Below are 26361 nucleotides of genomic sequence, written 5' to 3' on the forward strand. Positions count from 1 at the left end.
AGTCCCAGAACTGGTCGACAGCTCATAAAAGGGAACAACGAACAACTGTAATGCGTCGTTGGTGATGAATGAACGACAAACAAGGTAAGGTGAATGGTCAATGAGATGAACGAGGAGAGAACGCGGGTGAAGCCGGGTCGGTAACAGCGATGATAACGATGCCGAGGATAAGCCGGATGCATAGTTGGTGAGGTCGAAATAAAGGTCGGTACCAGGTAAACAAGACGTAGATGAAATCAATCAGTCGAAGATGGGCTGTAAAGCCACGACAGCGGGGAGACCAGCGGAGCTCTGGGAAGCGGACCAGGGCTCTAGGCCTAGGAGGCTCTCCTGAGAGGCAGTCCCTGCGGTAGCAGCCTCTGCTCTCAGGTCAGGTCTGGTCTCCGCCGTGGGTGGAAACTTACAAGCCTTTTATATGATTTTGGTGGCTAATCAGGTAGCTTTCTTCATAGAAATTTCTGGTCGAATTATGTCATACTTTGCGTAAGACTGAGCATGCGTAGGGTGTCAGTTTAGATTTCCTTATGGCAGAGCCATGACTGACAAGCCAGAGGCCGCACAGGGGACACGTGCTGGGCATGCTTGTCAGCCCTCTGGGGATTTTCCACTACCTCGTATGCGCATGTCAACACTTAACTCTGTGTTATCCAGCATTACATTCAAATTCGGTTCTGACAGCACTCATTGCTGGATCAGAACCATGTGTAAAAATGCTGTTAGTGCTTCCAGAACTGCCCTTCTGCCTGTCTTATTGCAGAAGGAAAAAACCACCCAAAGCTTGTTTTGCTCTAACATTTACATTTTCAATGTGCTTAAAATATATTCCAAGGTATTTAAAGGAAGACACTACCTTTAGTTTCTTTTCCTGTAAAAATCAATCCCATTTCTTTCTTTCATTTCCAAAGACCATTACTTTGGTTTTAGCTGTATTGATTTCTAAGCTATTTGAGTTGCAATGCTGTTGAAAGGCATCTAATAATTTTTGAACACCTATTTGAGATGGTGACAGAATTAATGCATCATCTGCATAAAGCCAGAGAGTGATATGGTCATTCAAAATCATGAGTGCATGGAATTGATTCCCTGTTAGAGCCTGTTTGAAATCAGACAAGTACAAGTTGAAAAATAGTGCAGCAAGCAAACATCTTTGCTGTACCTGTCTTAGTTTGGAAACTATTGGATAGGGCAACATGAATCCCATAATGACCCTTGATGTATTTGAATAGCTAGTGATGATTAATTGTAAGAAAGTTTTATCTATTGATGTTGTTGCCAGTTTCTTCCATAATTTTAATCTGTCTATGGAGTCAAAGGCTCCCTTAAGATCTATGAAGGCTACATGCAGATGATTTTGTCTTTTACCTTATTTAGGTACCAGATAATACAATGCCAAGCAGTGGTCCATGCAGGAATAGCCTTTTCTAAAACCAGCCTGCTCTTTTCCCAAAATATTTTCAGAGACCTATGTTTGCAGGTGAAAAAGTAAATGTTCCCCATGTATTTTGGCAGGAATAAACATAATACTAATGGGGTAATAGGGTTTGGGATCGCCTATCATCCTTTTTATAAATTGGGACTATTATATTTTCATTCCAATACTTTGGATAAATGGCTTCCAAAATAATGATATTAAATTTTTTGGTTAGAATTGGGCTCCACCAATCAATAAATTCCTTGAAGATTGATGAGGGGGGAAGGGGAGAATCACAGCTTGGAGACCTTTGTATTTTTCAGTAAGAATATATATGATCTTGATACGATTTGAGGTTCAGAGGTGAGATAATGATCTTGTAGCTTAACAGATAAAATGTCTTTCAACTAGAAACTACCATTTCCTTCACCATCTGCAGATAAGTTGTTAAACGTATTTTTAAAAAACATGACCCAGGCATCTTCAGGGATGTACGCTTCAGGAATTACCCTGACATTTTTTGTACCTTTGACAATCTGCCCAAAACATCGCTTAATGTTGTTTTTCCCTGCAGCTATTAGTTCCTCCCATAGCTTCATTTGATATTGTTTCTTTTTCTGATCTGTCATTTTTGTAGTCTTTTAATCTTCTTGATCTGTTGAAAGCCAACACAGTACTTTTTTAGACTTGTATTCCTCCAAAGCATCTTAAGTCATCTTTAGCTTGAGAACAGTCCTCATCAAACCAGGATCTGTGCCCCTCACAGAGCTTATTCTGAGCAAGGATACAGTAAAATCCCTGTTATTTGGCATTCTACAAGCCATAATATTCTATTAACCGGAGTTTCTGGCTGGCCGGCTGGACAAGGGGAAGGGGTTAAGGAGGGAAAACTCGCATGTGGCGGCAGGGGTCACCACCCACCACCCTGCACTGTCACTGTTCTGTTTGTGGCTGCCACCCCCCTCCCCCCGGCTCTATGCAGCTGCTGCCATCCCTTCCCCCCCCATTATCTACTTCAGATAATCAAAAATTTTACATAATCAGCACCCAGCATTCCCCACTCATGTCAGATAACAGGGATTTTACTGCACTTTCCTTTTTAACAATCTTTTCTAGCTATTGGACAACTGCTTCATATTCTGTAATTGCTTCTTGTGGTTCTTGTACTTTAAGTATATGAGATAAGTGCTCTGAGAAACTGTCTTTGAAGAGAGCAACACATTTATTTGGTAACTCGTTATTCCATTTAACTCTCTTTTTATTGACTACTTCTAATTTGAAGGCTAGTTGTACACTTTTTGGGAAGGGCTCCCTATAAAATTTTAATGGGATTTTTAGTGAGAGGGGGGAAATGGTCACTTTCCACCCATGGCAGGATGTCAAATGATTTATATTTGTACTGCATGTGTGGTTCTATTAATATATATTCCATCATACTTGCTCCTTTAGTCTTAACCTATGTGAATGCCCCTGGTACATCTTTGCCAGTTTGCCCATTAGGCTTTCTAAAATTCTCTTCAGCAATGAATTTTAAGAGGCATCATCCTCTTTCATTTAAGTTTCTTATAACACAAGGTTTCAGGGAGGATTCGTTATATTTCATTAATGGCATTTTCATTGTCATGGAAGTTGGTGCCACCAGTTCTAGCATTAAAATCTCCCATTATTATTATTTCTAATTCTGGAAATTTATTACAAATCATCTCAAAAGCAATATATAACAATTCCCATTTCAGAATTACACCAGATCTTGATGTAATTGGTGGGAAGTAAACATTAATAAGAACCAAGGGAGGTTTCCCACAGTATTTAATGAAGATTGCTAGTGCACGGTTAAAGTCTATTTCCCCTCAGTCAGGTTCCTTATTGAGAGGAGTGTTGCCAAGCTTCCCTGCAGCTGCCCTTTGGTTCTGTCCTTTCAACCATTTTTTATAAACTGAAATAGAGCCAGAGATGGACACTATCATCCCATACCTTATCTTGTATAAAATTACAATATCAAAATCATTAATAAAAGTTGTCCACACTTGATCAGATAATTTATTTGACATTTCAGCTATGCTCCAGACCAGGGGTGGGCACAATGTGGCCTGGGGGCCAGATGCGGCCCACTAGGCCATTCTATCCAGCCTGAGGGGCCCCTAAAAAATTTAGAAAATTAATATTTATCTGCCCTGGGCTGCCTGTCATGCAGCCCTTGAGGGCTTGTCAAAACTCAATAAGCGGCCCTCTGCCCAAAATAATTGCCTGCCCCTGCTCCAGACCAAAAGACCAATATCACTTAATGGCATATCAGTTTGATTCTGTTTGGGATCTAGGGTAGGGTGTCTTCCTTGATTGCTATTCCATTAAGAGAAAAATTGGCTGAGTTACTACCAAGGGCCCAACATATAAACTCTTAAAACCAACTTTCACAAGGGCATATCTGGCCAAGCCCTTCAAAGATGGAACAGTTAATACATCAGCTGTATAGAGTGTAATAACAGTAAACATTAAAAAAATGAAATGAGTTTTGAGAAAGATCTAAATGCTCAAACTTCCAGGCATATGTTAACCTCTTAACAGATGGGGAATAGAAAGAAACCTCCCTTGTGGGTGGATTGTTCAGTAACTGCTTACTATATGGTTCTGTGCACTTCCTGTGGAGCAGCCAGTACTAGCAGATGTTAGAGATGGCATACTGTACTAGATGGACCATTGCTTTGATCCAGTATAGCAATTCCTCTGTTCTTATGAGCAGGTCCACTTTACTTGATTACATATGTGGATCACAATTTTGTGCAAGCTCAGGGGTCTGTTTTTAACCTTCAAAATATGCAAAACTTTCCAATATTTAGCAGAGCCTCAGATATGCTATACAGATGTTACATAGTAAGAAATAATAATGTGTTGGCACATCCCTAAGGATCAAGCAAAATCTACAATTCTCTCTCTTTTCTTTCAGACCATCACCCTTTTGGATTTTGTATCTGTGAATAAGGTCAGTTGAAGCTAGCATGTTAGTAGAATATATTTAACAAGCAATATCCTGCTGGAATTCATAGTTTTTTGTTCAAAAGATGTGATTTCTGTAAGCTGCTATATGTTAATTCAAAAAATCAAATACTGTGGGGTTTTTTGTTTGTTTAACTATTCTAAAGACTGTCCTTTCTTCAATATTTTCATTTTTATTAAAATAATTGTAACCTGGGCAGTACTCCAAGAGGTAACCCCTCTCCAACTGAAGGGATCAAAGCAGGTGCACAAGTGCTGTGGGAGGTGTAGGGACTCTCCTCCCCCTATAGAGCAGAGCCAGACCACCAATAGGGACTTAACCATATACCTTTTAATACTGGGAACATAACAGGAATAAATCAGAAGGTATAATGGACACTACAATGCCCCAAGGGGGCAGGATTCAATGAAGGTTAGACACTTACAATCACTGACAAAAAAATCAGGTTTAACAAAATATAAAACACGAACAACAGAACAAACAATACGGGTTAGTGAAATATAAAAAGGCACAAAATGCAAGATGTCAAATCACAAGGAAATATAGGGCCTTGGTACCTGGAGGGGGAGAAAGGGGGAAAACACAATGGCCCCTTTCCACTGCAAGAAGATTTGCTTCTTGTTAGCTCACTTACCCCAAGTCACCTCAGCTGGGACTTAAACTCAGATCACTCACATGGTGAGCAGAAACGCTGCTACACAGCCAGCACTGGTGGTATTGGTCTAGCCTCCTGGGGGTCTTGACCTTCCCAGGGCACCGGCCTCACATCAAGTTGCCTGGCCTCTGATTGGAGGGGCTGGAAGCAGAGCTGCGATCCTCTCAGGTTACTGCTCAGATCCTTGCTGGAGCAGAGGGGAGTCTCTCCTGCTGGCTGCAGCCTCTCATAGAGGATCCTAGAGCCCAGTCGGGAGCCTCTTCTGCCAGCTGCACACCATGCTGCTGAGGGTCCCACTGTTACCTGCAGGTCCTGCTCTTTCAGGGCAACTGCTCCTGCCCTCTGGCTCAGCTCTTGCCAGTTCTGTGAAGCTCCTTCCTTGTTGTCCCTCACTGGTCTCTCCTGAGTCAGCCCACACTACCCCCCTTTTATCCCCTTCCAGGTGACCCAAAGGGGACACGGGGGCGGGGTGAGTCTCTGGGGGCCTGATTGGTGTGGAAAGGGAATCCCAAGTCCTCCAATCATCTTTTGCCCTTTCAAAACCCCTGGGCTAAGTCACTGCCAGCTAGCGCGTCACATCATGAAATATTTATTGGCAATCCTAACTCCCACCCCAGAAGTCATTAGGAATTTTCCCATGGATTTCAATGGCAGACCTGGACAGGTTGGTCAAATGGGCAGAAAACAATAGAATGCAATTTAACAAGGAGAAATGCAAAGTGCTGCACCTAGGGAGGAAAAATGTCCAGCACACCTACTGCCTAGGAAATGACCTGCTCCGTAGTATAGAAGTGGAAAGGGATCTTGGAGTCCTAGTGGACTCCAAGATGAACATGACTCATCAGTGGGATGAAGTCATCAGAAAAGCTAACTGTGCTTTACCATGCAGCAGCAGATGTATGACAAACAGAACCAAGGAGGTGATACTTCCTCTCTATTGGGCACTGGTCAGACTACAGTTGGAATACTGTGTCCAGTTTTGGGCGCCGCACTTCAAGAGGGATGTGGATAACCTGGAGAGGGTACAGAGAAGGGCCACTCATGGTTAAGGGCTTGCAGGCCAAGCCCTATGAGGAGAGACTAGGGCACCTGGACCTCTTCAGCCTCCACAAGAGAAGGTTGAGAGGCGACCTTGTGGCTGCCTATAAATTCATCATGGGGGCACAGAAGGGAATTCGTGAGGCTCTACTCACCAAGGCGTTGCTGACAGTCACAAGAAATAATGGCTATAAGCTAGATTTAGACTGGACATTAGGGGGAACTTCTTCATAGTTAGAGTGGCCAAGGTGTGGAATGGGCTTCCCTATCCTGGGGGTCTTCAAGAGGGGGCTGGATGGGCATCTGGCTGGGGTCATCCGAACCCAGCACTCTTTCTTGTCTATGCAGGGAGTTGGACTCAATGATCTACTGAGGTCCCTTCCGACCCTAACATCTGTGAATCTATGAATCTAAGATGCTGTGTGCGCCATGCAATTACACAGCTGGTTTAGCAAACAGAAAGGGTGGGGTCCTGTGTTAACCCTCTCATAGCTGTAGTTGAACACCATAGCTTGTGACTGAAGCAGCAGATTAGATGCTGGTAGTAATATGATGAGGCTTGTGGTATGTAAACAATGCTTTATTTACAGGAACTTACGTAAAGAACTGCTTACAGTAAAGAAGTAAAGAAGTAACAGTCTGACTACTGCCATTGTAAGGATCTGGGATGTCGACTTGTGTGACCTAAAATAAGTCCTCTGGGACACACTAAGCGTCCAGGAAGTGTGACATCCCAAGACAGTTTGGATGAGGCAGCAAGAATTTCTTTTTCTTAGTTTCCAACCCTTAGTAGGGTTGGAAGGGACCTGAGCAGATCATCAAGTCCAACCCCCTGCCATGGCAGGAAAGAGTACTGGGGTCGAACGACCCCAGTAAAGTGATTGTCTAGCCTTGTCTTAAAGACCCCAGGGTAGGAGCCAGCACCACTTTGCTTGGAAGTTGGTTCCAGACCCTAGCCACCCTGACAATGAAGTAGCACCTCCTGATGTCTAATCTGAATTTCCCCTCTTCCAGCTTGTGACCGTTATTTCTAGTCACTCCTGGTAGTGCTTGGGGGAACAGGGACCCCCCCCCCAATGCCTGCTGGTCCCCTCTGACTAGTTTGTAACAGGCAACTAGATTCCCCCTCAGCCTTCTTTTGTGGAGGCTGAACAGGTTCAGGTCCCTGAGCCTCTCCTCATAGGGCCTGCCCTGCTGCCCCCGATCATGCAAGTGGCCTTCCTTTGGACCCTCTCCATGCTGGCCACATCCCTCTTGAAGTGCGGTGCCCAGAACTGGACACAGTACTCTAGCTGCGGCCTCACCAGTGCTGCATAGAAGGGGAGGATCACCTCCTTGGATCTGCTTGAGATGCATCTGTGGTTTCATGACAAGGTACGATTGGCCTTCTTGACTGTATCCCCACACTGCTGACCCATGTTCACCTTAGCATCAATGATGACTCCAAGATCCTTCTCTGCCTCTGCACTGATGAGAAAGGAGTTCCCCAGCCTGTAGGTATGCTGCTGATTCTTCCTCCCCAGGTGCATCACCTTGCACTTGTCAGTGTTAAATCCCATCCTATTCTCATCCGCCCACTCCTGTAACATGTCTAGGTCTGATTGTAGGCTATTCCTTCCTTCTAGCATGCCCACATCTCCCTGCATCTTAATGTCATCAGCAAATTTGAACAAGGTGCTTTTTATTCCCTCTTCCAAGTCACTGATGAAGATGTTGAACGTGCAGGCCCAAGGATCAAGCCCTGAGGAACCCCACTGCCCACATCCCTCCAGGTAGAAAATGACCCATCCACTACTACTCTCTGAGTGCGGACCTCTAGCCAGTTGGCAACCCATTTGATTATGTAGGTGTCGACACCACAGTCCCCCAGTTTTTTCATGAGAACAGGGTGAGAGACAGTGTTGAAGGTCTTCCGAAAGTCCAGAAAGACTATGTCCACTGCTACCCCTGCATCTAAGGATTTGGTGACCTGGTCATAGAAGGCCACTAGATTGGTCTGACAGGACCTGCCTCTAATGAACCCATGTTGGTTGCTGCTAAGCATAATCTCCACCACTGGCCCCTTGTGGACATGAGCCAGGATAATTCTTTCAAAAAGATTACCCAGGATTGAGGTAAGACTAACTGGCTTCTAGTTTCCTGGGTCTTCCTTCGTTCCTTTTTTGAAGATGGGAACCACGTTGACCCTCTTCCAGTCCTCTGGCACCACACCAGAGCACCATAAGTGCTCGTACAGCTGTGCCAGGGGTCCCGCAATGACCTCAGCTAATTCCCTCAGCGCTCTGAGGTGGAGATCATTCAGACCAGCTGATATAATACATCCAGACCCCCCAGAAGTTACCTGACTAGATCCTCACTGACCCTTGGCCTAGGTGCGCCTCTCCTGGGGCCTGAGGGGGGCCCAGTGGTGGGGCTGATCCAGTCTCTTCTCAGGAAAATGGAGGCAAAGAAGTCGTTAAGTAGGTTAGCTTTGTCATCTGGTGTGTCGACCAAATTTCTTAGAGTGTCTTGCAGGGGCCCCTCGTTACCTGGTACCTTCTTTTTGCCCCGTATATATTTAAAAAATGACTTCTTGTTGTCCTTGATCTGGGTAGCTAGTCCCAGGTCCATCTCTGCCTTGGCCTCCCTGACTGCCCCCCTGCAACCCCGAGCAACCGCAGTATAGTCCTCCCTGGTGATGGCCCCTCCCTTCCATTGGGTGTACACCTCCCTTTTAGCTAGGAGACATTCTTGGATGCTTTTGGTGAGCCATGGGGGCTTTTGCGCCCTCCTGCTCCCTTTGATCTGTGTTGGGATTACTTCCCTTTGGGCTTGGAGGATCATCTCCTTAAGGAGTGACCACTCTCCTTGGACACCTGGCTCCCCTCCCCTCCGGGACCTCAGTGCCTCCCTGACTATTCTCCTTAGCTCATTGAAGTCTGACCTTTTGAAATCTAGGGCTGCTGCCTTGCTCCAGGCCTTTGCCACCTTGTGCTGGATGGTGAATTCCAGCAGGCGATGATCACTGTCGCCCAGGTGGTTGAGCACCCACAGCTCCCTCACCAGGTCATTGCCTGTGGCCAGCACCAGGTCCAACAAGGTGTCTCCCCTGGTGGGGCTGTGCATCTCCTGGGTTAGATGGAGGTCCTGCATTTTGGCTAGGAACCTACGTGAGTGGTCAAATCTGGCTGACTGCTCTTCCCAGCAGATGTCTGGAAAGTTCAGGTCACCCATGATGACCACGTCCTTTGACATAACTACCTCTGTGAGCTAACTTAAGAATTCCTGGTCTAGCTCTTCCCCTTGTTTGGGTGGTCTGTAGTAGACCCCCACCGTTAAGTCTCTTTCCCCTTAACTGCCTTGTAGTCTAACCCAGAGCACTTAAGTGTGCCCCTCTTCTGACTGTGTGCTACCTGATGAGGATGTGTATCCCTCCTTAATGTAGAGCGCCACACCCCTGCTTTTCCTCCCTGTCCTGTCCCTCCTGTACAGCCTATAGCCTTTGATATTCACAACCCAGTTGTGCGCTGTGTCCCACCACATTTCTGTGAGCTCCACTATCTCTGGGTTGTGTCAGCTAGCAGGAGGGTAAGTTCCTCCTGCTTGCTTCCCATACTGCAAGCATTTTTGTAGAGGCATTTGAGGCGTCATATGCTCAGCCATGTCTCAGGAAAAAAATCTTTTTTTCTACATTCTGCATTCCAAAAGCAGGGGGTATATGGCATATAAGAAAATACTGTTGCTTTTGGAACTATGCAGTATATACCAGACTAGCTTCTGCTGTAAAGCATCCAAAAAATCAACAAGCAACTAGGGGCTAGGCTGAGGGGCATCTGAAGCTGTTGGTGAATACCAAATATTACCGAGTATTTTGTATGTTGCTTTGCGTTCCTATATTCTTAAACTCCTTGCAGTAAAGGAAACAGAATATTACAAGTGGCTGTGCAGATTATAGAATAATGGAATTGTGCTCCTGACTGATTCCTTTGCAAATAAACATGTTATAATTACAATTTCTAAGACTATATTTTTTGTACGTTTTGATTTTGAATGACTACACTGCATTCTTTCACCACCATTTTTTTCCATTCTTGTTCAAACAAAATATGTAAGGATAGCCTTCTATTATGAAATATAGCAATTTCCCTGGCAAATTGTCTAAAGAGAGTAAGGATTACCTGTAGTCTTACTTCTTATCCTTTCTCATATTGGAACACGTATATTATGTTTTTTTAAGTGGTTGCTGAGTATCTGTTTCCACAGATTTAAGCAAATATGGAATGCTGACACCAAAGCAAATGGGCATAAGTTGGCCATGAATAACTTACCATGGTAACTAGTAGAACGTTCCCAGCCATCCACACAGAGAGGACTAGAAACAGCATTCCAGATTGAGTACTAAGCAGCCAATAATTTAGCTGTTTCTTCAAAGGAGCTTGACACTTTTTAACTAAAGGGATTACATTGGCAACATAGTAAGGCAGCTTGTATCTAGGGCAGCCACAATACATGGAGCATTTCTAGCTGCTACAGTGCCAATTACAGTGGTACATTCGGTTGCTGCTAAAATGGTGGCTATTTTTGCAGTCCCTGGGGTAGGCAGGTGGTCCCTTCCAGTCCCATATTCTGGTATCCTAAGTGCTTTCCTGGAGATGAAGAGGATTAAAACCATTTCTGAGTATGTTTTTGGCCTGTGGCCTTGTTCTTTTAGTCATTATGCTATTGTATCATTGAAGACTGGTTACAGATGCTGACTCCATTGTCACTGGCATTATAATGCTGTTTCCCTGTATTGGTTTATTTATTTGTGCTATTTTGTTTTCCATACATGGAGATTGTAGCTATAGTTAATATTTCGATAATAAAAGAATTAGACATCATGTATGATATGCTTTGGGGATAGGGTATTGGTATGCTCTTTTCACCTTTAAAAAAATATTATTTCTTTCTTTCAGTGATTCACCACTTATTTTTTACTCTCACTATTGTACATAATTTGACTTCTTACACAAAAATCTGTCAGGTGGCTGGAGTCTCACAGTTGTTGCTTTTTAGGCTCTTAACATTTCTCATTACTCTGTGCTTCTGTATTACATTACAGAAGTTTTTGTGTTTGTCTCTTCATTTCAGTGCTGAGTTTTTCCCCAAGATGTCTCTGCATTTGAATTTGGTTATTCTTTGCAAGCTGTTACATGCAATCTGAAATCCAAGGTACTTTTTATTTTTTCATTCCATCTATTTTCTTTATAAACTCAGTAACATTTCACCACATACATTGTCATCAGTATTTAACAGCAACATATAAAACATTTATTCCATGTTATTTTTGTTACATGTGTGGAAGAACGAAAATACTATAATGAACTTTCTCATTTTTCAGTTTGAGTTGAGAGAGAGAACAATAAGAAGAAGCCCCTAAAATAGAAAGGCATACAAAGTGAAAAACAGAAATAGTACTCTGAGAGCAATAATAGGAAGTAATAAGACACTAAATTTGGAAAAGACCTATCAATACAATGTCATCCAGTTGGTAAGTCATCTTCTTGCACATAAAGGGTTGTTTGTCCTAATGAATTTTCAGTGTCTAGTTTTAAATATAAAATTATTTCAGCACTTTGTATTTGATTTGTTACTTTGTATAAGCCACATTTTACCAGAACTTGAGGTATTGTATTGTTTTTATAAGTCTGTCCATAGCTTGTATCGGAGGCTAGGTATAGATATTCCAAACAATCCAAATGAAGTGCTCAGAAATCAAACCAATCCTATAACCATACAGAAGTTTGGACCACATAGCCCAAACTAAAAATGGTAGAACTCTATCCAAGATAGTCCTGGATCAATGTGTACTCACACTTATGTGAATTAGGTTAGTCTGATGCATTAAACTTCTGTACCAGATCCCCTATTGAATCAAGTTAGGTGCTGTCCACTAGCATCCCAGAGTCCTTTGAAGTCCCCAACTAGCTCCCTGCCTTGGAGAGAGACATGCTGGAACTTGGCTTGCACTCAATTGCTCTGGCCAAGTGCCCTGCTGGCTCCACCGCCAGGCTATCCCAGAGCCAGGCTAACAAAACCTTTGCCCTTAACCCCACCTCCTGCCTATGACCAGCTGTCAGGTACAGCTAGGCAGTGATGGTAAATGGAGGAATGGAGGTTTTTGTGTCCCTGGCATGAAGTCTGGGACCTCAGCATCCACGTCCTTGGAACATGCTCTGGCATCCCACCATGAAGCACCCCACATTGTACACATTGATCTGACATAGTGCCCAGGAGAACATTTGCAAATGGGTACAGTCCAAGGGACTCCACCCTTGACTTCTGCACACCACATCTCAGTGGCCAGAGTCAGTCACCCTGCTACCCAGACCCCGGCTTGCACCCCCAACCCCCCATCCTAAGCAGGAGCTGGTGCCAGAGGCTCACTTTTAGTGGATGGCAGGGGGAAAGAACAGCATGAGTGTGCCTGCACAGAGGCAACCCTGTGACCACCACAGCTTGGCCACTGCTGGCAGCTACGCAGGCCATGGACATCTGGCATGCTGCAAGGCTCTTTTGGCCCATCGCTACAGGGTCCCAGGGTACTGGGGGGGGCGGGCACTGAACCTCCAAGCTGGGGCAAGCAGGGAGATACCCCTGGAAAATGCAGGACCAGGTGGGGCACGGTCAATTACCTCTGTGTTTCCAGGCGGGGATGTAGGATGTTGCCAGAATCACAGGGTGTCTGCTGGAAGCCCCTGGAAATTTCAAGATTTGGGGATGGCCTGACTAACGGAGCCTTGGTCATACTGGAGCAGGGGCCATGCCCAGTTCCTGTAGGTTGACAAGGCAGATGGAGTGGTTGGCCAGGACAACCTGGATGACCAGGAACAGCTCCCAGATGGCCTCTCTGGACATGGTCTTTCCCACGCCAAACTGGTTTGTAATGTGGTAATAGCTGGGGTGGCCAGCTTCATGACAGTGATGGCCACCCACTTCTCTGTAGTGAGGAGTGGCTGCATGCTGACAACCTGACACACACAATGGGGGGGCCACCTGGGCAATGGCATCCATGAAGGTGGCCCAGCATATGTGGAAGGTCTGAAGTTGCTGTTCATTATTCTAGGTGCCTGGGACAATCTGCTCTTACCACTTAGTGCTCCTACCAGTGGGCCCAGAACTGGTGCTAGATGGTCTGGAGGTGATGCCAGAGCACCTCAGAGTCCATGGCATCCTGGATAGTCCTTATCACACACATGAAAGCTGGTGGCCCAGTCCAGGATGCTTGGCAGGTGCAGGGTGTGGCAGGTGGTCCTATGTGGGATATCTGGCTGCTGGCTTGTGGGCATGAAGTTACATGCCATAACAGCCTGCTCGTGCATCAGGTACATATGGGCATGCATATAACGTAGCCTCTGGCAAGTGTTGGACAGAGTGACAAGTAGGACATGCTGCAGCTCCTGGGTCTCTGTGCTTGGACTTGGGTGCTGGGACATCATGACGGGGTGTGGGCAGGTCAGAACATGGGGGTACATGCAAGTCATGACTTTGGGGCTCTTCTGGAAGCCAAGTACTGGGCACAGGGGAGGGTCCGCAGTGATGTGGCAGAGGGTCTGGGTCATGGTCACCTGATTGGCCTGGCAGCCAATCAAGAGTGGCCCAGCCACTTGGATGTACTTGGCAACCTTCAGCCCCAAACTACTGGCTTCAGGCAGTGCAGGCATTCTGTATTCCCATCCCCCTGCAGAGTGTGAGCATGTGTTAGGCTCACTCCCAAACTAAACTAGTTTGCTTAGAGAACCCCATGTAATTTGGATTGATGCCAACTCAGGTTTTTTGTCTGTACCTAGCCTGAGTGCTTAGAGGACAGTTTATCTTGCTAAAGGAATCATCTTGTCATAAATTCTTGGTATAGCAGGGTGCAGCTACACATGTAATGAATGTGAAGCAATAAACTCTAAAGCAGTTTGAACCACAGTAAACTACTCCTGGGTGCAGAATCTGCATGTGCACTCAGGACAGCAGCAATCTGAGCTGGAGCGAAACAGCCCTATGCTGGAAGCAGGCACAGGAGGTCAAACCCAGGCTCTGGGTGGTGGTATTGGGTGGCAGAGGGGCTGGATGAGGCATGAGGGTGCCACAAATGCAGACCTGTGTGCCTAGCAAGCAGGCAGGTGTCTGGCCCCCTGCTGCCTGGGCTGACTGGGCATAAATTGTGCCTGTGGTCAGTGTCTACATGTGTGTTTAATTAAAATTATTTACTCTGCCATAAGATAGTATTGTCCTGGATAGTACTATTGTACAGCTCAGTTAATTTGGTTACTGCCACCTAATACTGCTGTACATGGAGACGGTTACACTATATTGCACAGAAAATTAGTTGACTCCACAATAAAGTGCATGTGAAGATACACCAATAGACACTACTTAAATGTTCTTCTAAGTCTAGGCAGGAGTTTGTCTGTGAATCCCAGTCTTATACATACACCTAGCACAGGGTCAGAGAGGCATGTCAATCTGAGAAAATGGTCCCTCTTTTCAGTGTTTGCTAATAGCCGGATTAAGTGGTCTCCACCATCTGGTTAGTTTGCTGACAGTTGAATCTTAGTCTCTTAATGCTCCCCATTTAAAATATAGGGAATTTATACACCTAAACTGAGATTGTGGATTCTGTGCCTGGAACCAAATGCTTAAAAGTTAGGGGAGGGACTGCTGAGCACTGATACTCTTAAGCAAGGGAAAAGTTACACATAAACTGGTTTAAGTAATCATAAACTGGTTTAAATCTGTGACAGAACAGAATTTCAGTCACATAAACAAGTTTCAAAATGGCTGAAACTTGTTTAAGATAAACCTTGTTGAATGTAGTATCGGACTTAACTGATTTGGGTCAAACTGGTTTATGAAACTTCTTTCCCAGACCACTTCATGATTCAAATTAAATCCCAATCCCCCAGCATCCCACCATGCTTTGCAGCCCTGGGCTGAGCTGTGCTGTCTGCTCCAGCAGAGAAGGGTTGGGCAGGGGAGGCAGGGACTGCCCCCTCCAGGCAAACCCCAGCTGGAGTCTGGGGCCAGGGAGGGGGGGGTTAAACCCCCTTTCCCTGAGTACACAGTTGCCCTGCCCTACTAAACCTACTGTTGGCTGTGGCTGTATTACAAATCCTAGAGGCACCTGAAAGCAGGAAGAGGAAGTGATGAGCAACCCTGAAGAGCCCTGCTGCTGTGAGTCTGGACTGTAAATTCCAGAGAACTTGGGGGCCCCAGGAAGAGGAAGTAAACACACAGTCATGCTGGCTACATGCTGGAGAGCCATGCTCTAGTGCCCCCTGGATTCAGGCCTGAACCACTGCAGGCATGTGGCTGCATTTTCTGAATCAAAAGTAAATGTCTGTTCACTTGTTAGTTGGTTTAATCTCTGCATCTTAGACTAACCTGCAAAAACTGAATTGATTCAGCCTCAAGCTTTTTGACTGTCTCTACTTAGAGAGCCTTATAACCTATTTTCTAAATGGCTACAGGGGATTTGGTCCTTCCTTTTTCCATTCCATTTTACATGATGTAATTAAATATCCCTTGGCCCAGAGACAGTGCACGTGAAAAAATGACTTAATAGCCTAATGCTATGAGAGGTCATCTGAGAGGCATAGAGACCCAAGATCAACCCCTTATCCCATGAGTATTTAATATAAAATGTTGATATTTTTATTTATACCTAATATGTAATACTTAAGTGTTTATTGGAACAAGGACTGGATCCAGTTCTTCCCCTTCTATGGTAAATTCCACAACATGGTAAGAAGCCTTTCTACCATGTGATTCTGTTGAGCTCTTTCAATGTTCCTGTTAAAGCTATTCCACATTTCATGGAATATTTAAATATACACTGATCCACAGACAGGGAGAAAGACTTTTTCACCCAGAGAGTCAGGAACTTACCATAGAAGGAGAAGAACTGGGTCCAGTCCTTATTCCAATGAACACTTAAGTATTACATATTAGGTATAAATAAAAATATCAACATATTCGATATGGATCACTGCTCCACATGGTAGAAAGTCTTCTTCTGTCTTGCAAGGTGGGAAATGTGGTTTCTAGATTGCCTCAGGAAGAGTCAGGATTTGCTCCTGTGAGTTAGTACTCTAATTGCAAAGGTTTTGAGTAAAAGGGGGACAAGACTTACTCTTAGATAAACTTTGTGAGAAAGGGCTGGCTTATAAATCTAGCTGTAGCTTGCAGAAGTTTCATGACAGTGAATCCCAAGTAAAGGGTTAAGCCTGCATGTGGCCAAGATTTGGTGCTAATCTCCAGAACGGGATGAGGCTTGAGCAGTCTTCTTTAGCATTTTGCGTTGACTAGATGGTGCCCCAATCAGTGTTTCATATTCTGTTCTGAGGTACCTATCTTTGCTCATATTATTGCATACAGATCTAAACACCTAACTCTGGATTATGGATCCCAGCTCATATATCCTGCAGCCCTTAAGGGCATAGACACTTGAATAGGTTTTCACAAGGTAAACAAAGTCAGGGATTTACAGCATGTTACCTACTTTGTGGTAACTGTCCTTCTGCATGTTCTTATCACACTAGCCTGTGGTAACTTCCCCTTTCTTTGACTTCAGTGGACTTACGCATGGCTTCAGGGCTCTGCAGTATGGTATCTTTGATCATAAATGAATATGTCATGGTGATATTTGTCTGACCTATTTCACGCACTAGAGGTGAGATCCAGAAAGACACTTTCGGTTTCTTCAAAATAAGCTTTGCCATGCATATAAATTAGAGCCTGGCCCCAGGATAGTAATCCAAAAAAATGATTTGGTATCTAGGCTTCTCATACAGTTAGTTGCTGGGGAGGGAGAGGCACCTCTGAAGAGTAGTCCACAAAAATCAGCAGGCTAAGTGCAGAGACGCTTAGAGAGAGTCCATAGGAAATGCTGAGTGCAGGGGTATGCCTGAATTTCTGCTGCCCTCTCTGACCACTCAAGATCCAGAATCCTTTCCTGGTTACCTGAGTAGGGCTCCCGTTTTAAAATATAGCTGGTGGTCATGCAGTTGCCACTGATTTTTATAGTCCCTCTAGGCCTTCTAGATTTTAAACCCTCTAAAGCTAGTGGGGATTCAAACTACATCTCCCACTTCCCAAGGAAATGCCCTAATCATTAGGCCCTAGAACAGGGCCTGTAGCATGTTTCCCACATGTTGTTGAAAGTCAGCCCGCTTCATTCAACAATACAAGAGTCATGAGGCCAGAAGGACAGCAAAAAAGAGCGACGCTGTTTCTGTAGCTTAGCAGCTAGAGGCTGAGGGTGGGAGCTTGGGGGTATCAACTCTGATTCTTATTGTCTAAACAACAGTATTGCCATGTATTAATGATCCTTATAATTTACATCCCTCCCACTTTCAGTATCAATGATTATACCATTATGATCATAATTTTATTGTGTTACACCAACATAATCACAAAGCATCTTGTTAAATTCTGATTTTAAGATGCACAGAATTTCCAGGAGAGTGGATTTTTACAAAGACAGATTTCATTTATAAATCCAATTGTCAGTAAAGTGCTGCAAGCCTAAATTTCTCGGGAAAGGAGAAAAAAAAATCATCAATACTTTGATCTTGTAGATGACTTACTATTTATCTTCTGTCCCACTTTGTCCGTGTTTATGTCGAGGAGGGAATACTTGTAACTAAGATTAACTTTCGGCAGTGTAATAAGAAATCCCTGCCTCTGTAGGGGTTCTCTGAGCGGTGCTATGCTGCACTTCATGAAATATCCTCTGGACTTCATCATGATACCAAAGATAGAATTTAGATCCCCTGATGCTTGTCCTAAAGAAGACTATTAGCTGCACAGAGTATGTAGTTGAGAACTGCCAGATCAAATCCAGAAATCATTTACTCTAAAAACCTAACTTATAAGTTATATGCCATAAAGCTTGGCTGAAACACTTATGACTAATAGATTCAATTTACTTCAAAATCATTCTAGAAACTGAAAATCAAACATCATTCCTGTGCTTGAGCCAAAGGAGGCTCAACTTTTCTTACAGAACTTTTCTGTACTGGGTAAAACTCATATGTGAAATGAAACACTACAAATGAGAGGGAAATTGGTATTTAATGGAGAACTGAGGGATATATTCCTTGATCATATGTTCTGGATGATTAAGAAAAGGAATGTTTTATCTTAGCCAAAACACAGCTGCATAAGGTACTACTATGTTCAACTTATATTTGTCCAGCCAAGCAAGGCAGATAGTTGGACATGCATACCTTTTTAGCTTATTTGGGACTTCTTCCCCCCCCCACCCCCCCCCAAAAAAATAAAAAAAGAGCATTCTTTCCTAGTAAAACAAGAAACTCCAAATAATTCTGCAACAAACATGTAAACCAGTATATAATCACACAGGCTGGTCATACTTTATTTACATTGGCTGACTTTTACGTGTTTTTTGGCATCATGGGGTGCATCTACATGAGATGTTTACTGGGTAGTTGACTAATGCAGTGGTTCTCAACCTTTTTCGTACTGGGACCCATTTGACAAGATCGATGGCTTGTCCTGGTCTACACCTCCCTGGCCCTGCTGGTGCCCTTCACCCCCAAGCTACAGCCCCCTGCTCTCCTAGGCCATGCTTGTACCCATCACTCCCAATCCTCAGTCCCCTGACCCCCAGCCCTGCTGGAGGGGACCCCAAATTGTCTCCATCCTGCTCAGGTCAGAGCACAAACAGTGATTGTGGGCCCCTGCATGTATGGGCTCTGGCCCTGTGTTGCTGGCATCAAACAGTGCCCTGGACCTCCATCCTCTGCTCCCCATGTGTCCAGCAGCTGGGGCTGCTTGCACAACCCAGCCTCACTTTACACTGAACACATGCATAATAATGACCACATTAGCATAACAATAATAATAATGCATAATAATAATAATAATGCACCTGTATGCATACTAACCTGCTTGTGACCCTTTCAAATATTCTTGCAACCCACTTTTGGTCTCAACCCACTGATTCACAACCCACTGGTTGAGAAACACTGGACTAATACACTGTAGAGTAAATGTCTCAGTGTCTACCAGTGTGCTCCTATTAGGTCACAGTTCTGGGCACCGCACTTCAAGAGGGATATGGACATGGACACGGTCCAGAGGAGGCCACTCACATGATCAGGGGGCAGCAGGGCAGGCCCTATAAGGAGAGGCTACAGGACCTGAACCTGTTCAGCCTCCACAAGAGAAGGCTGAGGGGGGATCTTGTGGCCTGTTACAAAGTAGTCAGAGGGGACCAGCAGGCATTGGGGGAGTCCCTGTTCCCCCAAGCACTATCAGGAGTGACCAGGAATAATGGTCACAAGCCGGCAGAGGGTAGATTCAGACTAGACACCAGGAGGCGCTACTTCACGGTCAGGGCGGCTAGGGTCTGGAACCAACTTCCAAGCAAAGTGGTGCTGGCTCCTACCCTGGGGGTCTTTAAGACAAGGTTAGACAATCACTTTGCTGGGGTCGTTTTACCCCAGTACTCTTTCCTGCCATGGCAGGGGGTCAGATTCGATGATCTGCTCAGGTCCCTTCTGACCCTAGAAATTATGAAACTAATAAACTCATCAGCAAAGTTTTTTCATGCGCACCAGAGCACATGTAGACGCTGAGCTGGCTGGATGAGGCACAAGGGTGTTTCAGTGCAGGGGCTGCCTTCCAGCTAGCCCTGCACTAGAGCACCCTCATGCCCCAGCCAGCCCCTCCGCAGCACATTGAGCCTGGTTGGAGCAGCCCGGAGCTGGCACACTGACCACCCCCGCCATCCTTCTGCTGGTCAGGGTTGCTGTGGCCCAGTTCAATGTGCTGTGGTCTGGGTGCATGCATAAATCACACACCCGGGAGCTTCTCAGAAGCAATAAGCTCTACAGTTTATTGCTGCCCCCTAATGGCACATGTAGATGTGCCTATAAAGAAACATTTGTGATACTAAAGATGCAATGTGAGGAATCAGTTACTGTGTATGCCCTTATTAAAAGGACTAATGTTAGAAGGGAGTGAGCGCCAACAGTTTAGTTTTACCGGGGAAGTAAAACTAAATGTTCTTATAGCGGAGGCGTAACTAATTTACAACACTGTGGAGTGGAGGGGGGACGTCATATGAGAGGGCTGGGGGAATGGTCTGCGGAGGTGGGGATGGGATTCTGAGCAAGACTCATCTCACTGTAGACTCAAAACCCTGGGTGCTGCTGCTAGGCATGGGGTCATCACGGCCAGGCTGTAACAGCTGACCTAGAAGGGGCCCAGAACTGCTGCTCTTGTGCTGAGCTTGGGTGGCAACTGCTGCAGCACAGGCTCCTCATACAACAGCCTCAGCAATCCCCACAGCTCAGGCAACTATTTTGGTTCCCCCTTTAAGTCTCTGGCCACCTTGCCCAACCCTGGGCACAATACTGGTAGTTCATTAGTCTCCTGTAGAAGCATATGCCATAGTTATTTGATTTATCTCCTCTTCCCTTCAATTGTGCATAAAGAACCAAAACTTCTTGATAGGCTTTAGCTTTTCTCTCTCTTATTTAACCATTACCCTCTTTACAGGAGGAAAATCAATCATGTCTTAATTATAATGATTTTCTTATGCATTTTAATCCAATAGTTATTGCAGTTTGAAAGGTAGAGATTGCTTATGGATTAAAAAAACCCCATTACATCTGAGAAGAGTTGGTTAGAGTTGCTTACTTTTCCTCATCAAAATGACTTTAAGACAAAACTTTCATAAAATACAATATTAATAACAGTATTATTTTTCTTACTGTTTCTAGTCCCATCTTTCTTTGACTGGTCTAGTTATCATGTAAGCTCTTTGGGACAGGGGTTCTTTTACTATATGCTTTTCCCCCCGACTGCTCTAAGTACCATCATAATACAATATGTAATCGCCATAATTATAATGAAATGATCATTTGCCCAACAGTATCAGTGTCCTTTGGGATACTGTAGGTTATTCTACAATCAGAATAGAAGGGATAGGTGATATTCTATCTGTGCAGTATGGAAAATGCTGCGGGGTTTCATGGCAAACACGATATCATACATAGAATATGCATCCTAAAGGTTTCAGTGTTTCATAATTCACATAGTTTAATGAGGCTTTGTGCAACAACAGTAGTAGCTGAAAGCTGTGACACAATGTGATACATATTGCATATAGTATGTATACAGGTGCATTATTATTATTATTATTATTATCTTTTTTAGTAGCACCCATATTTTCTTAATCATTATGTGAACAATCCTAAGAGGCAGTCCAGTGCCCTGAAGAATTCAAAGCTAAAAATTTTCAACTTTGGGTGCCTAAATTCAGGGTTCTAAATTTTATGGACATTGTCAGGCCTTAAAGTTATGATTAAGATGTATCTATATAAGTATTTTATTTTTTTCAAATTGATCTGTTGGGCATGAGCTGCTATTCTAACCAAGCTGTCCTTGAGCCTGTCTTGTTGCTGTTAACTTTTTTTTTCAGTGGGTCAGTGACAGTTGGTTGCAAGTCATTTCCCCATTCTTCACATTGTCTCTTTCCTTCTGTTGGTCTGATCAAATCTAAGTCTTGGTATGCTTATTTCTGCAAGGCCAAATCTGTGGCAGAAACCATTTTAATTATCTCTTTTTAATCAGTGAACTGGCAGGAGGTTGTTCAGCTTGTCTTCTTGTTTGCATGTTAGCTATCCATCTTTCCACTCGAAGGGGCTTGCACCAGTCTCTGGAGACATCTACTCTCAAATCGGTCAATATGCTGCATCATTGCTTTCTTAAATGTACCATAAACACTGTACTATACATCACGATTGATAGAGCATGGGCATGGATGTTTCAAACTTTGACTGATCTTAGGGACTTTAAATATCAAGCCGAGAGAGAGAATCAAACAAAACCCTATTGAATTCAGTTTATTTTTGTAAATACAAAACCAAGCCAAAAAATAAATGAGTGTCCAGTATATATTATTATGAATGTTTTACACATAAAAGTTGGTTGTCCTTGATTTGTTAATGTCAGATGTTTATCCTCTGGACTGTAGCTCTTGTGGTTAAAGAACAGAAATAGAAATCTGGGGTCTTCTCCTTGCTCTGCTACAGTCTTTTTGTGATTCCATGTAAATAATTATGCCTCACCTGTTCATGTGTTTGGCTGCTTAAATAAGAGACCTGCCTTTGAAATCTCCCTGACACCCTTTTGTCTAACAGTTACCAAAGCTCTGGTTGCTCAGCACTTCTGAAAATCAGGTTGCTTATGCAGGTGCCTGAATACACATATATGTGAACAACTTTGAAATTATTAGCTTTTCCATCTCTATGCCTCAGTTTTTCCATGTGTAAAACTGCATAATAATGCCTTATAATACAGATGTGTGGGGTTTGTTTCAATAATACTTCTGAAGTATCAGATGGAAGTGAAGTTTAAAGAACAGAATAATCAGATAATTAGTATTATTATTTGAATGGAGGACTTGACTAGCTATGAAAAAAACAAAGTAGTTTGAATCTCTGGGAACTGTTATTGACTATAATTTGAATAGACACCCATGAAGTAAAGTATGTAGGTCTAACCTTCCTCGACCAAACATCATGCTATTCAGGCTTGCATAGCTTCTTAGAGGATAGGGTGGCAGCATTTTCTGTCCCTCCCAAACAGCCACAAGTCCACCCACCTCCTCCCAATTCCTTTTGTAAACTCCAAACCCAGCAATGTGGCAGTGAAGAGGCCACTCTGGGGATGTGGCCCTGTGGTCATTCTCAAGACTTTATTTCCTGGCTTGCTTGAGATTAGCCATTGGGAATGACCCTAGATAACTTTTCTTGGTGATTTCTGGATTTGGCAAATGAGAGTATTGGTGGGTGGTTAGGGCGTATTGGTGGGTGGAAAGTCCCTGCATGAACACACTAGCTAGGGACAGACATTCAAAAAGCCTGAGTCTGACTTGACTCAATGTTTCAGGTTAGTCTAACCTGCAGAGATTGAACCAATTTGTAAGTGGATAGACATTCACTTTTGATTCAGGGGCTCAGGCTAGAAGCTGGGGTGGCACCAGAACAGCCCTCCCTTCCCTTCCATTGTGCCAGACTGAGGGGGAGAGAGGTATGGCCAGGCCCCAGAAGGATGCTATGATTAGGGAGGGGTTTAAGCCTCCACCCTAGCCTGCACTGTCCCTAGCTGGTGTGTGCCTGGAGTGGGAATGGAAAACAGCCCTCACCAGGCTTCTCCCCCACATTTGCTGTTCAAGGGATGGGAGTGTTGCCAAACCCCAGTCCCTGGCTAGCATTCTGACGCTTGTGTGGAGTGCATGCATCTGTTGATGATACTGAGCTTTTCAATTTCCCTCTCCCTGATTCTTCATACTGTCTGCAGCAAACTGATGGCACTCACAGGTCTCATGCATTGCAAACTAGGTCATTTCTCCCACTTCTCTGTCCCCTCTTGAACACTGTCAGATTGCAGCCTTTGAAGCAAGCCAGCAGGGAGCTTATCAGAACACAAGGCTTATCAGCCCATCATGAAAACAAAAGCCTCTTTCATTAGTACAAGCTCTTCTTAAAGAGCTTTTTATGAAGCATTTGTAAGGAAGAATGGAGGGACATTACCAGCTGACCTGCTGATTAATTCCAAAAAGCTTTAAGCAGACACTGATCTGCCTGTCTTTGTTCCAGTGAAATTGGAGACACATACACATAGACACCTCTCAGCATTAGCTAGTATGCGGGTGGTGTGACCATGACCAGATGCCAGCTGGGGTCCATGCTGCTAGGGTCCATGCTGTGCAAGAGGAGAGGGAGGGAGGGGGGGGATCCCTGCTTGAGCAGTGTGTGTGTGGGGGGGGGGGGGGTGAAGCAGGGGGAAGCAAGGCAGACACTGCTGAGCCTGCAGTCTCCACCTCCTTTTCAGTCAGCCGGATCTCCAGCTTGGGGGGAGAGGGGCGGGACCAGCCTTACTCCATGGAACAGACAGCCCAGCCCAGCCCAGGGCTGGAAAGCATGCTGGGATTCTGGGGGACTCTGATTTAACCTAAACCAGGAAGGGGTCTGGGACAGAAGTTCCATAAACCAGTTTGATCCAAAGCAGTTAAGTCTGATACTACATTCAGACAGGTTTGTCTTAAACCAGTGTCAGCCATTTTGAGACAGGTTTATGTACACTGAAGTATTTCTGAAGTTTAAACAAGTTTCTGATCATTTAAACTGATTTATGTGTAACTTCTGTCCCTAGCTACTCTTGCTGAAGAGTAAGCATAGACTTACTGTTTATTACCTCCCCTAATATAGATAGATAAGAAGTATAATGAAGCTACAATAGATTAGGCTTGGAGAATGCTAAATCCACAACCTATCTTTGGTATATTGACAGTGATAACTCTAACACTCTTTTGGATTTTTTCATATTTGGGATAATGGTCAGTTAAATTTACCCAGTCCTTATAAGCCAGGTATAGACATTACACTTTTATGGGTATAAGTGATGGGAAACCGGTCTATTCTCTCAACAGAACAGAAATTTGGCACACAAAACCAGTCTATCTCCATAACAGAACAGAAATTCTGCACACATAGACTGGTTTAAAAATGGTGGAACTCAGTCTAAGATTTCCCACCCCCCGCCCCACCCCACCAAAGAGCAAGCATGTGTTCTGTTCACTATCAATCTAAACTATACTACGTACAGAAAGCCATGTAATTTAGATTGATTCCGTTTCAGGCATTTTGAAGATTTATACCTAGCTGTTATGACTCCTTTTGGTTTTGTCCTGTTTAGGCGATGAAATTACCTAGAATGTTCTACAATGAACTGTAAGTTAGCTGTGTTAGTCTAAAGTCAGGCAGAAGGCAGGGTAGGATAGCACCTTAGAGATTAACAGGTTAACTGGTTCAGAGACCCATTGTTTAAGGTCCCAATCTGCCCAGCCTATTAAAAATACTGTTTGGCCTAATGCTAGATGCGGGCATATGAATATGTTTATGATGGCAGATGAACTCAAGTGTGGATACAAAGCAAATTATAGAACCTGTAAATGGTTAAGTTAATCACATACTTAATCTTTTAGAAATTCATAAGTATAACTACAATTTGAACTGACCTTGAGGTGACAATGTTTTAATAAATGCTTAAACCGGTTGTCAGATGCAGACATTAGATTTCTTGCTGAAAATCCAATGCGAAAATGGCACTAGATTTGGCTTTGTAGTTTAAAATGTGATGTATACATTACATAGTCAGTGATCATGAACAATTTAGGACCTAATTTATCCTTGGTTCAACTTTGTTACATTCCTGGGAGAATGCTATTGCATGCCAGGTATACAGTATGACTCTGTGATGCACTGATTTCAGTTTATTTGTACCAAGCATACATTTGATACCCCAAGAGTAATTTTCTATTTACCTATATCAGTACATTTTTTTGGGTGTATCTAAAAACAAAATTGATTGCCATAACTGAGGGCCTCACGTTTGAAAACTAGGTTTCCCATACATAAATTATTTACAAGGCAATGAAAATACTAGTGATTTCTCTTGGATTTGGTGCTAGTGTTTCATGTAATCATATAACTGGGCTTACCACAAGCTTAAAATCTTTGGAAATAATGAGCTGGTAAATCTTCTTATTTCCTGGAGATGAAACCAAGATAAATGTACTAATTTTCCTCTGTTAATCCTCAATGCCTTCAAAATCAAGCTCAGAGAAATTATCTTTAAATCTTTCCCTAAATATATTTTGGGTACTATAATTTTTCAGATTGTGACTGATCCATAACTATTTTCAAGCATTAAAATACTTTTTAAAATGAAGCTTCTTTCTAAAACAGTTATCTCTAGGAACAAAAGTAGCAGAAGACTACAGGCTGGGTAAACATGGGTTCACAAGCAGGGAGACATCAAAGAGCTTTGTGCACTTGCTTTTGTGCCTACATTTGAAGCTGGATTCATGGAGAGACAACTGATGTCATTCCTAATTAATCAGGCTGATTTGTTTAGAGTGGGGAGATTGTTAACAGAGATGATTGACAATGACTGTGCAAGCACAACGCTGGCAGGATATGTACAGAATGTCTAGCTAGGCAGAGACAATGTCTCAGCTATGAAAAACAATGACACTAAATCATAAGCTGTGTTCATTTTAAAGGAACAGCCCACCACTTGAACACCCCCAAAATTGTCCTGCTTTGTTTTTTGCTTCACAAATATGTCCAAAATCCAGGAAATTCTCTAGGGGCTTGATCTTGCAAGGTCCTGTAAGAGTCCTGAATGTTCTCAAATGGACCCTGATTCAGC

The 26361-nt window shown here is 43.8% G+C and overlaps 1 long non-coding RNA gene across 1 annotated transcript in view; it reads left to right on the forward strand.

The window, feature by feature from the left end:
* The first annotated feature begins 11576 nt into the window (after positions 1-11576).
* Positions 11577-26361, forward strand: part of LOC149875265 (uncharacterized) — a 79967-nt gene continuing 65182 nt past the window's right edge. The window contains exon 1 of the long non-coding RNA XR_016440057.1: positions 11577-11608. This is a non-coding gene — a long non-coding RNA (uncharacterized LOC149875265). The remainder of the gene's footprint in view (positions 11609-26361) is intronic.

The sequence above is a fragment of the Crocodylus siamensis genome, chromosome 1, assembly GCF_052110815.1.
Source record: "Crocodylus siamensis isolate JL-2025a chromosome 1, ASM5211081v1, whole genome shotgun sequence".
NCBI lineage: Eukaryota > Metazoa > Chordata > Crocodylia > Crocodylidae > Crocodylus > Crocodylus siamensis.